The sequence below is a fragment of the Ahaetulla prasina genome, chromosome 15 (assembly GCF_028640845.1).
Source record: "Ahaetulla prasina isolate Xishuangbanna chromosome 15, ASM2864084v1, whole genome shotgun sequence".
Classification (NCBI taxonomy): Eukaryota; Metazoa; Chordata; class Lepidosauria; order Squamata; family Colubridae; genus Ahaetulla; species Ahaetulla prasina.
The window spans coordinates 5407822-5425344 of record NC_080553.1 but is presented as its reverse complement, the minus strand read 5'-3'; the positions used below and the strand labels follow the sequence as shown (position 1 = coordinate 5425344).

General features: G+C 44.4%; 1 protein-coding gene across 1 annotated transcript in view; it reads right to left on the bottom strand.

The window, feature by feature from the left end:
* The window catches only part of TMEM132C (transmembrane protein 132C), a 175364-nt gene that overhangs the window by 59009 nt on the left and 98832 nt on the right, over positions 1-17523 (bottom strand). The gene's annotated exons all lie outside the window — the stretch shown is intronic.

Sequence of the window (17523 nt, the reverse complement as noted above, 5' to 3'; positions counted from 1 at the left end):
GGACCCCAGTGGCTTTCTTGGTTGGAACGCTGGGCAGGAGGTTATCAAGCCCATGTTCGAGACCCGAGAGCGGATGTGGGTTGGGGTTGAGCTCTCATCCTTCACTCCAGTTCCTGCCGGGGACATGAAAGGAGTCCCCAGCTGGGCATCCCCAGACCAATGGTGATCATCATCATCATCTTTTATTTTATTTATTTTATTTATTTAATTAATTAATTTTTTATACCGCCCTTCTCCCGAAGGACTCAGGGCGGTTCACAGCCAGATAAAATAACAATGAATAAATACAAGATAAAAACAGCAATTAAAAAACTTATTAAATATGGCCCTTAATTAAAATATATTTAAAACAGTAAAACCCACTAATAAAATTTAAAACCAAATAAATAAAAACGACTAAAATTCTATGCCAGTCCTGCGTGAATAAATAAATATGTCTTCAGCTTATGGCGAAAGGTCCGAAGGTCAGGAAGTCGACAAAGTCCTGGGAGAAGTTCATTCCAGAGGGTGGGAGCCCCCACAGAGAAGGCCCTTCCCCTGGGGACCGCCAGCCGACATTGCTTGGCTGACGGCACCCTGAGGAGTCCCTCACTGTGAGAGTGCACAGGTCGATGGGAGGCAAATGGTAGCAGTAGGCGGTCCCGTAAGTAACCCGGTCCTAAGCCATGGAGCGCTTTAAAGGTGGTAACCAACACCTTGAAGTGCACCCAAAAGACCACAGGCAGCCAGTGCAGCTTGCGCAGGAGTGGTGTTACATGGGAGCCACGAGTGGCTCCCTCTATCACCCGCGCAGCTGCATTCTGAACCAACTGGAGCCTTCGGGTGCTCTTCAAGGGGAGCCCCATGTAGAGAGCATTGCAGTAGTCCAAGCGAGAGGTAACAAGAGCATGAGTGACTGTACATAAGGCATCCCGGTCAAGAAAGGGGCGCAACTGGCGGATCAGGCGTACCTGATGAAAAGCTCTCCTGGAGACAGTTGTCAAATGTTCTTAGGAGAACGCCTAAATTGCGCACCCTCTCCATCGGGGCCAATGACTCGGCCCCAACAGTCAGCCGTGGATGCAGCTGACTGTACCGGGGTGCCGGCATCCACAGCTACTCTGTCTTGGGGGGATTGATCTTGAGCCTGTTTAACAACCCCATAATCCCTTTTGGGGTGGAGTTTGGGTAACTGAATGGAGCTAGCAGAGAGTTTGAATGGCTGGATGCCCTTCCTGTTGCCCATGTAGAGTTTTTGTTCAGCAGATACATTCTCATTGTGCCCAGAGAGAGAAATATCTGACTCTACCTAGGATCGAAGTCACAGCTTCCAGATTGTGAGGTGAGAGCTCCACTATGCTCTAGGCCACCACACCACTCTTCCAGGCCAATGGGATGCCATTGGCTAATCCTTTCAACCCAGAAGCGCCTCCATCAGTGGTAGGATTCAAATAATTTAACAACCAGTTCTCTGCCCTAATGACCGGCTGGGTGGGCATGGACAAGGGTGTGACAGGCAAATTTGGCCTCCTGCACCCCCCTGAGAGCAAAAATGGGCCATGGAGGGGACTCGCCCCCCCCCCCCGTGCCCTGTTTTGGGCCTAGTAGACCTCCCTGCAGCCTTCTGGGAGCAAAAATGGGCCAAAGGGGGGGCCACGCCACACCCTACCCTCCATTTTGGGCCTTGTAGGCCTCCCTGCAGCCTCCTGGGAGCCAAAATGGGGCAATTTGGCTCCCAGGAGGGGAGCCTGGAAGGGGAGGGGAGGGGCCAACAGCTCTCAAAAATGGGTGCCGGCACTGTTGGGGATCACGGAGAGACCAAATAAGCCAAAAAAATGTCAAAGATCAGATCTCTCTCTCTCTCCCTCCCTCCCCCCCCTCCAACAACAACAGCAAAACTCCTTGCTGATACCTATCAATACTTCTCCTGGATGCGCTTCTCCAAAGCTCCTGTCTCAACAATTCCTTGACATTTAAGTCAAAACTAAATTTTGCAGAAGGTCAGAACAGAAACATGATAGGCAGCCCAGATGAGATCAACTCACAACTAGCCCTGCCATAAGCACAGGTTGAATGGGAAAGATGGATGAACTTTATCTCCGTGAGGAGGTAATTCATTTTCTCGGGAACTGCCAGAAACCTGTTTTGCTGTTTTTTCCCCTACAATATTGGTTGGCTTCTCCTAGCCTATTGATCAGCTGTCACATCATTCCCCAACCTCCCCCAGAGAAGGGGTTTGAAAAACAAGCGCCTGTCTACTTAATCCAGTGTTCTGTTTCCAACCAGAGCTACATGGTTCCCTCTAGGCAGGAACCACATAAGTAGACATATGAGAAATATGACCACAGTGGGACCAGAATTACAAGAAGAAGAGGTTTCAAACCAACTGTTTGGTGGCATGTATTGTAGGAGAAGAGCAGGAAGAGCTGGAGGGCGGAGTTAAGCATGCAATCAGCTTAGGGTTGTTACGTTCCCACGAAGGGTTCAAGTCCAACCTCTCCTGAATTCTGTTGACTCTTCTCTGGTACCAATTTAATACTGAACTTTAGTTGACTATATTTTTCCGTGTAGGCTTGAATAAATCTTCTAGGCTGATTTGGCTGATGAGCCATGGTAGTGCAGTGGTTAGAGTACAGTACTGCAGGCTACTTTTGCTGACTGCCGGCTGACTGCAATTTGGCAGTTCAAATCTCAGCAGGATCAAGGTTGACTCAGCCTTCTATCCTTCTGAGATCGGTAAAATGAGGACCTAGATTGTTGAGGGCAATAGGCTGACTCTGTAAACTGCTTAGTAAAGCACTGTGAAGCGGTCTGTAAGTGCTATTACTAGTGTTATTGCCTTTCCTTCCTTCCTTCCTTCCTTCCTTCCTTCCTTCCTTCCTTCCTTCCTTCCTTCCTTCCTTCCTTCCTTCCTTCTTCCCTCCATCTCTCCCTCCCTCCCCCTTCCCTCCCACCCTCTCTCCTTCCTTCCTTCCTTCCTTCCTTCCTTCCTTCCTTCCTTCCTTCCTTCCTTCCTTTCCTTCCTTCCCTTCCCTTCCTTTCTCTGTAAACTGCTTAGAAAGGGCGCAAAAAATCAGACTGTTCATAAGGTTGCAGGATGCTCCATCCCAGAAGACAAGCTGGTCTTCATTGTTATACCAATGAATCATTGTAGCAACTCCAATTTCTTAGGAAGTAGAGGTTGGCACGACCTCACAATTTTACTTCACTCATTCCTTTTCTGAAGCACAGTCCCCACTCAAAGTGTGCCCCTCCTCTCATAAATATCATCAGTTAGAATAGAATAGAATAACAGAGTTGGAACAGATCTTGGAGGTCTTCTAGTCCAACCCCCTGCTTAGGCAGGAAACCCTACACCACTTCACACAAATGGTTATCCAATCTCTTCTTAAAAACTTCCAGTGTTGGAGCATTCACAACTTCTAGAGGCAAGTTGTTCCACTGATTAATTGTTCTAACTGCCAGGAAATTTCTCCTTAGTTCTAAGTTGCTTCTCTCCTTGATTAGTTTCCACCCATTGCTTCTTGTTCTACCCTCAGGTGCTTTGGACTATAGCTTGACTCCCTCTTCTTTGTGGCAGCCCCTCAGATATTGGAAGACTGCTATCATGTCTCCCCTAGTCTTTCTTTTCATTAAACTAGACATACCCAATTCCAGCAACCGTTCTTCATATGTTTTAATCTCCAGTCCCCTAATCATCATTGTTGCTGTTCTCTGCACTCTTTCTAGAGTCTCAACATCTTTTTCATCATGATGACCAAAACTGAATGCAATATTCCAAGTGTGGCCTTACCAAGGCCTTATAACGTGGTATTAACACTTCACTGGATCTTGATTCTATCCATCGGTTTATGCAGCCTAGAACTGTGTTGGGTTTTTTGGCAGCTGTTGCACACTGCTAGCTCATATTTAAGTAATTGTTCACTAGGATTCCTCTCACAGTTACTACTATTGAGCGAGGTACCACATATACGGTACCTGTGCATTTGGTTGTTCTTGCCTAAATGTACTCTATCTTGGGTCGGGTTGGATCCCTGGCTGTCTTAGACCAACCTTGTAAGCAGAAAATAAGGAAGAAGCAGATATGTTTTTATTTGCCACATGAAGTAGCTTTCCTTTAAGAGTTCCAAAGCCTTGACCATTTATGGATTTTAGCTGCTAAACCGTGATTCCTTCTGCAATAAAAAAAAGTGTTCTCTTGTTTTGTAGTGGCTAAGTTCAGATAATGTTTCTCTCATTTTGACTGGTGCCTTTTAAAGTGGGTTCTTTGTCTGCTCTTTTGAACAATTTCTTTTTAATTTTACAATGCTCATATTTCTTGATGCTGGTTTATTGCATCGGGCTTGGATTTATCGTATGTATATTTTATGATTGCAAACTGCTCTTAAACTTTTTTGATTATTGTGTGTATGTGTGTGGGGTGGGGAAACACAAGATGTCACCGTCCAGGATGGGAGTATGGATTTTCGCACCCAAAAGGCTTTTATTTCCAAGGCATTATATCTATATTGTAGATGCTTTTGTCACCGTTATTATTTCACAAATACCATTTTTTTTTTAAAAAAAGATGGAACACTACAATATAAAAACATTGAATTAGTAGCAGTGCCATGGTACCTGAAAGATCTAGACAAATTCAGCAAAAAGGCTGAGGCAGAGTGAGTGTATAAATTATCCGGATTTATTGCCGACAGGAAGGTATAGTGGATTTTTTTTTTTTTTTAAAGGAACCATCGGGAGTATTGAAATAATTGGAAGGGATGAGGTTCAAAGTTAATATAAAGGTAAAGGTTCCCCTCACACATATGTGCTACTCATTCCTGACTCTAGGGGACGGTGCTCATCTCCGTTTCAAAGCTGAAGAGCCAGCGCTGTCCGAAGACGTCTCCGTGGTCATGTGGCTGGCATGACTCAACACCAAAGGTGCACAGAACGCTGTTACCTTCCCACCAAAGGTGGTCCCTATTTTTCTACTTGCATTTTTTACATGCTTTCGAACTGCTAGGTTGGCAAAAGCTGGGACAAGTCACAGGAGCTCACCCCATTATGCGGCACTAGGGATTCGAACCGTTGAACTGATGATTTTTCGTTTGAGAAGCTCAGCATCTTAGCCACTGAGCCACTGCGTCCCTATAAAAGTTAATATATCCTCCCCTAAATCAAATTTATCTAGAGGTGAAGTCAAAAAATAAAGATGGCATCCATGACCTGTAAAAAGGGGTGGGACTTCAATCACGAGGTCAAAGCCACCATCTTTACTTGTTCTAATCCCCTTGAAGAGAGGGATCTTGGAGTCCTAGTGGACAACCATTTAGATATGAGCCAGCAGTGTGCAGCAGCTGCCAAAAAAGCCAACACAGTTCTGGGCTGCATAAACAGAGGGATAAAATCAAGATCGCGTGAAGTGTTAATACCACTTTATAATGCCTTGGTAAGGCCACACTTGGAATATTGCATCCAGTTTTGGTCGCCGCGATGTAAAAAGGATGTTGAGACTCTAGAAAGAGTGCAGAGAAGAGCAACAAAGATGATTAGGGGACTGGGGGCTAAAACATATGAAGAACGGTTGCAGGAACTCAGTATGCCTAGTTTAATGAAAAGAAGGACTAGGGGAGACATGATAGCTGTGTTCCAATATCTCAGGGGTTGCCACAAAGAAGAGGGAGTCGGGCTGTTCTCCAAAGCACCTGAGGGTAGAACAAGAAGCAATGGGTGGAAACTAATCAAGGAGAGAAGCAACCTAAAACTAAGGAGAAATTTCCTGACAGTTAGAACAATTAATCAGTGGAACAACTTGCCTGCAGAAGTTGTAAATGCTCCAACACTGGAAATTTTTAAGAAAATGTTGGATAGCCATTTGTCTGAAGTGGTGTAGGGTTTCCTGCCTGGGCAGGAGGTTGGACTAGAAGACCTCCAAGGTCCCTTCCAACTTTGATATTATTATTATTATTAAGAAAATGATGGGACTCAACCCATACATTTAAAAACATATATAAAATTAAGATGTGAAACAAGGCATGTAGCTGAAGGTGCAGGTTTGTTGGTGAATTAGAAGTGGGGGGGAAGCCTTGCTGACTGGGGAATTCTGGGAGTTGAAGTCCACACATTTGAAGGTTGTCATCCTGGCTGAGGAATTCTGGGAGTTGAAGTCTACATATCATAAGGTTGAAGTCCACACATCTTTAGGTAGTCATGCTGACTGGGGAGTTTTGAGAGTTAAAGTCCATACATTTTAAGATTGAAGTCCACAGATCTTAAAACTGCCATTCTGGCTGAGGAATTCTGGGAGTTCACACATCTTAAGTCGTCATGCTGGCTGGGGAATTCTGGGAGGGGAAGTCCATACATTTTCAAGTGGCACAAGATACCTTGAGTTGACATCTCCATGATTTTCTTCAGGTACTTTTCCTCCTTGTAGACAACACAACTTTTCACTTATGACACCTCAGCTTTTCCAAAAGCAGAAACAGATGTTCATGAGAGATAAAAAGAGAGGTGATTATGCAATAAGATTGAGCAGTCTTTTGTAGTTAAGCATATTGAAGCTTAATCAAGAGAAGAAGGTAGATATCTCTCGTTCATTGTTTTTCAATCATTTCTGATCAGTGTTAGAATGGTAGCTTGAAAGCCTCTTTTCAAAACCTTTTTCCACAGGGAACATTTTATTAATTCCAACTGATTGTGTGTTTGTGTGGTTTTCCTCAAGGAAACAGTAAAACATGACAGGTATTTTTGTAAATGAAAGCAGTCAGGAAACATCTGTTGAAAGTGATAATGCCTAAGTAGTTTTGCTGTTGCTCTGAAAAACCTAAGTTACATTCAGCGGAGATTAATTTTTCATTGTCCTCCAGTTAAGATGAGAATTGCTTACCCGGAATTACTGATGGAAAACATCACATGGAACTCCAGTTCATAAAAATTGGATGTGGATGGGAACATCAAATGGATCTCTAAATTTTGGAGAACAGAAAGACTCTATTCCCCTAACTTTTTCAGCGATGTTCTTACTTTAATAAATCATCACGTATGACCGAGACTTTTTGAGATCCAGAATGGAAGTTAAGATGTACTCTGTTCTATGGACCCAAAATTTTATTGGTCCAATAGTTGAATCTTTATTTAACACCGGTGAAAAGGTCATCTTCTCAAGAGATTAGAGGAGCAGGTTGTCCTAAAAAGATAGAAAGCAGTCTTGAGTGGCACATACAGATGGATCTTCTCAACTTTGCTAGTGTTACCAAACCTCATGGGATGACAGTCTGATATCTGGGTCACATCACAGGGATCAAACCTGGCTCCATATCTTGGTTGTGCATCTGTCTTCTGGAGGGTAGAGTTGATATCTCCAGCAGATGATTAGGGAAAGGAAATACTTCTTGGACGAACATTCAGGTGAGTCAGTTCTTCAATGGTCCAAGCCTCCTCAGAAGCACAGAAGACACGAAAAATTGAGAGGGAAAGATGGTGACCAAGAATAAGCCTTTGATCACGAACTGATCAGCAGCTGCCAAAAAACCCAACACGGTTCTAGGCTGCATAAACAGAGGGATAGAATCAAGAGCCAGTGAAGTGTTAATACCATGTTATAAGGCCTTGGTAAGGCCACTTGGAATACTGCATTCAGTTTTGGTCGCCACAATGTAAAAAAGATGTGGAGACTCTAAAAAGAGTGCAGAGAACAGCAACAAAGATGATTAGGGGACTGGAGACTAAAACATATGAAGAACGGTTGCAGGAACTGGGTATGTCTAGTTTAATGAAAAGAAGGACTAGGAATGACATTATAGCAGTCTTCCAATATCTGAGGGGCTGCCACAAAGAAGAGGGAGTCAAGCTATTCTCCAAAGCACCTGAGGGTAGGACAAGAAGCAATGGATGGAAACTAATCAAGGAGAGAAGCAACTTAGAAATAAGGAGAAATTTCCTGACAGTTAGAACAATTAATAAATGGAACGACTTGCCTGCAGAAGTTGTGAATGCTCCAACACTGGAAGTTTTTAAGAAGAGATTGGATAACCTTTTGTCTGAAGTGGTATAGGGTTTCCTGCCTAAGCAGGGGTTGGACTAGAAGACCTCCAAGGTCCCTTCCAACTCTGTTATTATATTCTATTCTATTCATGGCTTGTGTCCTTTGGTGGAGATCTGTAACTCCAGGCAAAAAACTGAAAATCTGAGGTTCAGTCCATATTTCCAAGGAAGGATGAAACCATTCTTATAACTAGCCAAAACTAAGCTGACATGAAGAAGTTTCTAAAGTTTCCACAATCCTCATCTACACCTAGATTGCATAAAGAAAGTCCTACACTCAATCCCAGGATCTCTACACAAACTAGAAAGGGCTGGGTTGAGTGATTATGGAGATTGTAGTCACATACAACTAGAAATGTTGGGAAAGACTTTTAAGAGTCCCTTGGACTGCAAAGGAGACTGCAAAGAAGTTGTGGTGCTTCATCACTGGAAGCTTTCAAGAAGAGACTGGACTGCCATATGTCAGAAATGGTGTAGAGTCGCCTGCTTGGGTGGGGGTGGGGGTTGGACTAGATGACCTATAAGGTCCCTTCCAACTCTTGTTAATCTGTTATCTGTTAAATCAACCCTGACTGTCTTTGGAAGGACAGATCCTGAAGCTACACTCGATACCAGGATCTCTACACAAGCTAGAAGGGCTAGGTTGGGTGATTATGGAAATTGTAGTCATATACATCTAGAGATGTTGGGGAAGACTCTTGAAAGTCTCTTGGATTGCAAAGGAGACCCAATCAGTCCATCCTAAAGGAAATGAACATCCCTGACTGTCCTTTGGAAGGACAGATCCTGAAGCTCAAATACTTTGGCCACCAAAGGAGAAGAGAGGACTCATTGGAGAAGACCCTGAGGTCGGAAAAGATGGAAGGCCAAAGGAGACGGGGAAGGTAGAAGAGGACGTATTTAGATAATGTCATTGAAGCAGTGGCTGTGAGTTTGGGCAAACTCAGGGAGTCAGTGGAGGACAGGGGGACCTGTCGTGCTATGGTCCATGAGGTCATGAGGTGTTTTGGCCTAGGCTTCCTGAATCATTAAAACACACGAGTAGTCCCAAAAACCTCCTTTATTGCAACAGCTGTGAATTCTGTTCATTCACAGATGAGTCCCAAATAATTGTAAAGGATAAGGGATATCCTTTGGGATAAGGCTGATAATCACCCACCTTTATCTCCCTTGACACGCTGCCAAAGACCTAATTGGCAAAGCCACATGGAGTCCAAATTCATACAGAGCTTCAGGCTTTAAGCTGAACCGAATGAACAAATGTTGCTTCCTGCAAAGGCCCACCTGCCTTTGCTCCTCTTTTAAGTCTTTTGGGAGGGGCCAAGCATCTCCCAGCCCTACTCCCGAGTCATTCCTTTTGTTTTAGCTGTTCTTGCCTTCTGGCAGCTCTGTGCATGCGTGCACTGGGAACAGGTTCCTCTTCCTCGCTGAGGTCCAGCTCTGGAGGCTCCGGAGGCAGCACATACTTCCCAGCTGGCCCTTTCTCCGCCTCCGACGCAGAGCTCTCGTCTGAGCCGTCCCCAGACTCCAGGACTGGCCCATGGTCCTCCCCAGCTTCCTCACTGTCCGACTCTGCTGCCAACTCTGCAGGCTGCCAGCGGACCACAACACGAGGAGTCAGAAACGACTTAGCAACTGAACAACAAAACATCCAGGGAAACAAGCTTGCGTTAAAGGCAACATCTTAGAAAAGAACAAGATCTCTTATAGGTTCAGAACCAATATTCAGAGTGAAGTAAAACATCAGCACCATCTTCTGGCAGACAGTATAATGCAGGAACAAAGCCCTATGAACTCTTGACATGTCTCAAACGTAGGCATGAGATGTTCAATGGTTTCCTACGGTCATGTCCGCCCTTCAGTTTGAGGTGAGAATAGAGGAGAAAGAGCAATCTTGCTACACAGTTGGAACTACTTCCACAGGCCAGGGTGCAAGATTGCTGCGGACACCTTATGAATTTAGAAACCCTTTTTAGTTGACGTTTACTGAAGTCACCCTTCAGAAAACTTAGGGTAGAATATGAAATATATTGTTTTCCAATACAGCTATTTCTAGAGATAAATTTCTTTGAGGCCTAAACTGAACTGGTGCAGAGGGTTGGCCCAATTCTCATGCAAGATTTAAAATACTTACTGTTCCAAGTGCTAAAGGAAACTCACCCTATATCTATCTATCTATCTATAACTGCAGAAAAAAATAATTGCTACCAACCTGCCTTCCATTGAGGACCTGTATACTGCACGAATCAAGAAGAGGGCCGTGAAAATATTTGCAGATCCCTCGCATCCTGGACATAAACTGTTTCAACTCCTACCCTCAAAACGACGCTATAGAGCACTGCACACCAGAACAACTAGACACAAGAACAGTTTTTTCCCAAAGGCCATCACTCTGCTAAACAAATAATTCCCTCAACACTGTCAGACTATTTACTGAATCTGCACTACTATTAATCGTTTCATAGTTCCCATCACCAATCTCTTTCCACTTATGACTGTATGACTATAACTTGTTGCTGGCAATCCTTATGATTTATATTGATATATTGATCATCAATTGTGTTGTAAATGTTGTACCTTGATGAACGTATCTTTTCTTTTATGTACACTGAGAGCATATGCACCAAGACAAATTCCTTGTGTGTCCAATCACACTTGGCCAATAAAATTCTATTCTATTCTATTCTATTCTATTCTATTCTATTCTATTCTATTCTATTCTATTCTATTCTATTCTATTCTATTCTCTCTCTCTCTCTCTCTCTCTCTCTCTCTCTCTCTCTCTATCTATCTATCTATCTATCTATCTATCTATCTATCATCTACCTGTCTGTCCATCATCTACTATCCATCCATCCATCCATCCATTCTACTGCTGGTATTAGATATTTTACTATATCTGGCCTTAGGACTTAATATTCTGATTGAATGATGCCCAAACCTGAGAAAACACAGGATTGTAGGAATCGTATCAATGGAAAGTTATGAAATAAATTCATCCCTTGGACTTGCCCTGCGTGAGACTATAAATAGGAAACGCCTGACGCAACGCCTGGGCGATTCTTGAGAGGTCACCCGAATAACCTTCAACAAATTGAAAGAGGCGAAGCAAATGGATTACTAATCAAATCAATTTCCTCCTGGGGAAATTGATTTGGAATTGAAAGGGAGAGATGAGTCGAGCGTGATTGGTATTGTTAAGCCAGAACATCAAGTTGATGAATAACAGCCATTATGTCGCACTGTACAAGATGGAACAACGTTATAAGTGGAGGAACTGCCTGCCCAAGTGATTGGAGTTAACAAGGGGAAGATTTAAGCCATGGGGAGAGAAAGTGAAGAATCTGGGAGGTTTCAAAAGATCTGGCAGCTGGCCAATCCTTGACTTGAAACTCAAGAAGAAGATGGAAAACCTAACCATAAAGACCATACTGGTATAGAACAAAACAAGAGAGTTGGAAGGGACCTTGGAGATCTTCTAGTCCAACCTCCTGCCCAAGCAAGAGACCCTATACCATTCCAAACAAAATGTCAGGGTTCCAAGTAACACTCCCAATGAAAGAAAACTCCGAGGCTTGAGTTTCCTCAAAGTTACATTTTATTAGAGATGTCATATAGGCACATCTGGGGAAACCCGAATCTGAAAGCTTCCAGGTTTTCCCCACCCGAAGGAAAGTCCAAGTCCCTGCCCAGCACCCACATGTCCAATCAAAACACCATCCCAACTGGAGATGCCTCCCAGCTTCAGCCATCCAGATGCAGGGCAAGATGGCCAGTATAAAAGATGGCTTCCAGGTCTGACACAAATATCTGTCCAGTCTCTTCTTGAAAACCTCCAGTGATGGAGCATATGTAACTTCCGGAGGCAAGCCGTTCCTCTTTTCTAGGCTGGTTCTCTGCTTGATTAGTTTCCATCCTTTACTCCATATTGGATGATGGGATAATATCAATCCCCCCAAGACCACCATCTTGACTTGTGTTCATCAAACCCTACAACACCTCTCCTCTTTCTCTTTTTTCTAGTTTGTAAGTCCACTCCAAGTAAATCGTATGAGAGATATGTTTGCCTAGCCAGTTGTAAAGATTTCTAAGAGACCAAATTCAAGTCCAATGGAAGGCAATCTTCATTGAAGCTGATTCCTAGAAAGGAAGATGGAACCTTTCACCATGATCCACCTGTGTTAAAAAGCCTCTACGTGATTCTAGAAGATGGTTGAGCAGAAGCAATGTGTGAAGGTTGTGCAACTTGCCTCCTATCATTGACACAAATCTCTTTTGCCATTTTGAATCACCAGCTAATGAGAAACTGGTTACCACAATATTAAAAAAAGATGTTGAGAAAGAGTGCAGAGTACAGAGAATGGTGTAGGGTCTCCTGCTTGGGTGGGGAGTTGGGCTAGATGACCTACAAGGTCCCTTCCAATTCTGTTATACTATATTGAATGGAACAGAAGTTGCCTTCGGAAGTTGTGGGAGCTTCATCACCGGAAGCTTTCAAGAAGTGACTGGGCTGCCATCTGTCAGAAATGGTGTAGGGTCTCCTGCTTGGGTGGCGGGGGTTGGACCAGATTACCTCCAAGGTCCCTTCCAACTCCATTATTCTGTTATTCAGTGGAACGGCTTGCCTCCAAAAGTTATGGGTGTTCCAACACTGGAGGTTTTTAAGAAGAGACTGCACAGCCATTGGTCTGGAATGATAGAGGGTTTCCTGCCTGAGCAGGGGGTTGGACTAGAAGATCTCCAAGGTACCTTCTGTTATTCTGTTATTCTGTTCTGAATGTTGATAGGCTTTGAAGTTATCTATGATTTTTTTTATTTTTATTTTTGTCAACAGTGCATTGTCTGGAAAAGTTTGGGACGCTGCCGCCTGCAGAATACTAATGGGATTGTTATTCACTGTATTTTAAAGATGTTAGATCAGGGGTTTCTGCCTCCCTGGCCCCTCCCGGCCTTCCAAGCTTTATTGCCTGGGTGATTTATTCTTCTCACCATTATCGAAAGCCAAGGAAGCGGTTTCTCTCACTGAAGTCAGCTGTTCATGAATTCCAGCAGATGTTCCTATTTCCATGGTGCTTTGAGCCTGCAGGGTAGGGAGGGAACAGGAGCCCACCTCTCTTATGCATCATTTTGTCTTTTTTTTTAAAAAAAGTCACAAACGTTCTCTGCCCAGGATAATCAAATTTGGCTTTGAAGATAGCAAAGGGGGGGGGGGGGGAATGCGTAGAACAGGGGAGGCAGAGAAAAAATTTTTGGGGTGGGACCTTGTGTTTTCAAAGGGAACAGGGCAAGAAAAGAAAATATTAGAATGCACAGAATTGGATAGATTAATGCTTACTATTAAGGATAAACAAGAAGCTGAATATTTCTTCAATATGGGACATATTTTATCAATGGCTAGATCAGTTGTGGGATTCAAGTAATTTAACAACCAGTTCTCTGCCCTAATGATTTCTTCCAACAACCAGTTCACCAAACTGCTCAGAAAGTTAACAACCGGTTCTCCCGAAGTGGTGCGAACTGGCTGAATCCCACCACTGGGCTAGATGCGTGATGGCGAACCTATGGCACGTGTGCCAGAGGCGGAACGCAGCATCCTCTCTTGACGGCACGTGAGCTGTCGCCCCAGTTCAGCTCTGCTGCACATGCGTGCCCCTCCGTCCCCTTCAGCCTTGCTGACACCCCTCTGGTCTTTGGGTCTCTGCTGTGCATGCGCAGGGGTGGAGTGCATGCGGGGGGACCACACACGCATGCGCGGGGCAAATGCAGGGGCCAAACAAGCATGCGCGGGGCTGTGCATGCATTGCATTTTGGGAGTTCCGGCATGCGCTTGTGCATTAGCATGCACACACGCATGCGCACGCTTTGGGCACTTGGTCCAGAAAAGATTAGGCATCACTGGGCTAGACAATAGAAACAGAAGTTAGAAAGGAGGAGATATAAAAAGAGGAAATGTTAAAGTGGAGAGTTGTTAAAGAAAATGATAAGTATTATTGTTATTATATTATTAAATTATTATTCTATCATTATTAGAATAGAATAGAATAGAATAGAATTTTTATTGGCCAAGTGTGATTGGACACACAAGGAATTTGTCTTGGTGCATATGCTCTCAGTGTACATAAAAGAAAAGGTACGTTCATCAAGGTACAACATTTACAACACAAATGATGGTCAATATATCAATATAAATCATAAGGATTGCCAGCAACAAAGTTACAGTCATACAGTCATAAGTGGAAAGAGATTGGTGATGGGAACGATGAGAAGATTAATAGTAGTGCAGATTCAGTAAATAGTTTGACAGTGTTGAGAGAATTATTTGTTTAGCAGAGTGATGGCCTTCGGGAAAAAACTGTTCTTGTGTCTAGTTGTTCTGGTGTTATTATTATGGTGTTATTATGGTGATGAATACCACAAAAAAATACGGGTATTATGATTGTTCAAAAATAACTGTACCCAGACCACACACCGTTTGATGAAAATTGAATATTATATAAATAAAACAAATAAAACATGGGGGTGAGGAACAGGGCAAGAATTGGGGTGCACAAAGTTTTAAGCAGATCACTTCTGGCCAGCTCAGAAACGTGGAAGTTTCTCGAAAGAGCAGGGCAATAGGGACATTGAAACATGGGATTTTCTGCCAAGCTGAATTTCTGAGACCACTCGATCAATTAGGGCGGTCACAGTAAGGTTTGTGCTTCATCATAAGAAGTTCTCTTACACAGTTTCAAGGTGGTGTTATGAATTCAGCAACGCCTCCGACAGGATTGTCAGATCTTGCCCTCAGATGCATCCTTAAATCTCTGATTCTGAGGAGGGTGCCAAAAACCCTCTTACAAAAATTCAAGAGGTAGGAATCTGGGGATCTGCGTCCCGTCCCCTCCCCCGCCCGTCTTTGAAATAAATAATCCTGTGAAATCGCTTTGGAAAAAGGAGAAAGACGAGCGGGGGGAAAAAAACACCCACCACCAGGGAGAATGGTGGCGATGCATAATGATCCCATTAACAGAATGTAGACTGTTGCCAAATTAAATTAGTTTTAATAAAAAATAACTGCTCTGTGCAGACAAGGCTGGTGGAGAAGCCTTTGGAAGGATTCTAAGAGTCTGTTTTGGGGAGGCAGAAAGAAGGGAGGGAGGAAAAAAAGGAAGACATAAGAGAGAGGGAGGGAAGGAAGGAAGGAAGGAAGGAAAGACAAGGAAAGAAGGATGGAAGGAGGGCAGGTAGGTAGGTAGGAAGGAAGGAAGGCAGGAAGGAGGAAGGAAAGGAAAAGGGAGGGAAGAAATGAAGAAAGGAAAGAAGGAGTGGGAAGAAAGGAAGGTGGGAGGGAGAGAAAGAAGGAGGGAGGGAAGGAACAAAGGAAGGAGGGAAGGAGGGAGGGAAGGAAGGAAGGAAGACATTCCAGACTAGGACAGAATAGAATTGCTTTTTTTGCCACCTGCAATTTGCATATCCAGGACTGAATTGGTGACGGTACCCAGGAAAAATAAATGCCCCAAGAGTTTGACACATCAGCTTTCCACTCACATCACTTCAAGCCACACTATAAATAAATGGATCATGGCTTGGGTGCACTGGAGGGAAGATGACGCCCTTTGAGATCACCTCAAAATAAAAAAGAACTAAGGTTTCTCTCTCCACGTGTTTCCCTAATGGGTTGACGCATCTGTTTCTTTCTTTCCCGTGAATGGGAAAACAGGGGAAACTCCCTCGGTGGCACATTTGTGCAATTCTCCAGGTCATGCCACACTTAGGCTGATGAGCAAACCAACCACATTCGAGAAAGAGGTTGGCGTTGGCTGGATGATGGATTAAAAGTTGGTTCCTTGGCAGTCTCCGAACTTGGCTTTTTTCTTTCTTTCTTCCAGATGTTTCATGACCCAATTAGGGAACATCATCAGTGCTGGAGGAGGAGGAGGAGGAGGCAGAAGGAGGGAGGGAGGGAGGGGGGAAGGAGGGAGGAGGATTGTGTGGTCCTTGATACTCTCTGAGCTCAATTTGTTTTCTTGCAGAGGTTTCATGACCCAATTTGGTAACGTCTTCAGTGCTAGAAGGAATCCAGCCAACGCTAGCATTGATGAAACGAACTGGTTGGGTAATGAAACATTTGCAAGAAAAACACCAATAGACACCACAGTTATTTTCCTCCTCCTCCTCTCCTCACTCCTCCTCTCCATAAGCCCACTCCCTTCTAGCATTGATGATGTAACCTAGTTGTGTCATGAAATGTCTGAAAGAAAACAACCAAGCTGAGAAAGAACTAAGGACCCCCCACAGTCATCCTCCTCCTCTTCCTCCCTGCACAGATGAATGCTGCCTAGTTAGGTAATGAAACCTCTGCCAGGAAACCACCAAGCTCAGAAACCACCCAAGGACACCACTGTTTAACTCTGAGCTACAAATATTCTCTTCTATCCATGAACATCTAAGGAAGAAGATATCTGTTGTGTCTTGTCCGCTCTCACCGCAGCCGGGGTCTGCTTATCTGCTCCCGAACACGGAGGAATGTATGCCTCCCGGCCCCAGTTCTGGCTCCATGCCCAGACAAGCTGCAGAGGAGGGGGCACCTCCCGGTCCCAGCCCTGGCTCCATGCCCAAGCAGGCTGCAGAGGAGGGAGCATCCCCCGGCCCCAGCCCTGGCTCCATGCCCAGGCAAACGGAGCAGCTAGACCCCTCCCCCTCCTCCACAGCATGTGAGCCTGAGGAAAGTTTATTTCCAACAACAGCTGATTGGAGTGACCCTCGCATCAGAAGATTGGATAGGCGGAGGCAACAGAAGGAAGGGAGGGGCAGGCCTTAATGAGTGCTGAGTCATGGAGCCACACCCCATGGCCTATATAAAGGACCTGCTTTCTGGCATTCTCTGAGTCAGGCAAAGTCGAACTTATCTTGCTGAAGTCACTTACTGGTCTCCTGCCTGCTCTGAGGACTTTGCTAGGACTTTGGGCAGAGCTGCAGAGGCAAGCCTGATTCGGATTTCCCTGACCCAGCCGTCAGCGGAGGAGTGGGACACGACAATATCTTCTTCTATTTAGGAGTAAGCAAAGCAGTTGAACCAATCTAAATGCTTTTCTAAATAACGATGTAAAAAAGGGAGTCTCAATTCAGTGTTACAGAGAACAACCTCAGATTAGATAGCGAGGTGGACTATTTCAGGACCTTAAGCTATGAAGGTTTGCTTCCTTCATCTGTTGTCCAGCCAATGAAGTGCTAAGAGCACCTGGGAACTAGGACCAGTTTTCTGGACAGGATGGTGGACGGTTGGAGGTCTCCTGCTCGGATGCTCTGAGCAAGCTGAGACAAGATCAAAGCATCTCGCTCTCCCTGCAGAGTCCCAAGGTTTCTCCCGCCCCCCCATCGCCTATCAAAGATAACATCAGAAAGGAGAAATAAAGGCCAATTATTTCTTTAAAAGCCCTAATGTATTTTGAATCTGGGATTCTTCATTAGAGAACAAAGCAGCCAAGTTGAAGAAAGTGCCTTGTTTCTCATTGTAATGGGGCAAATGATGAG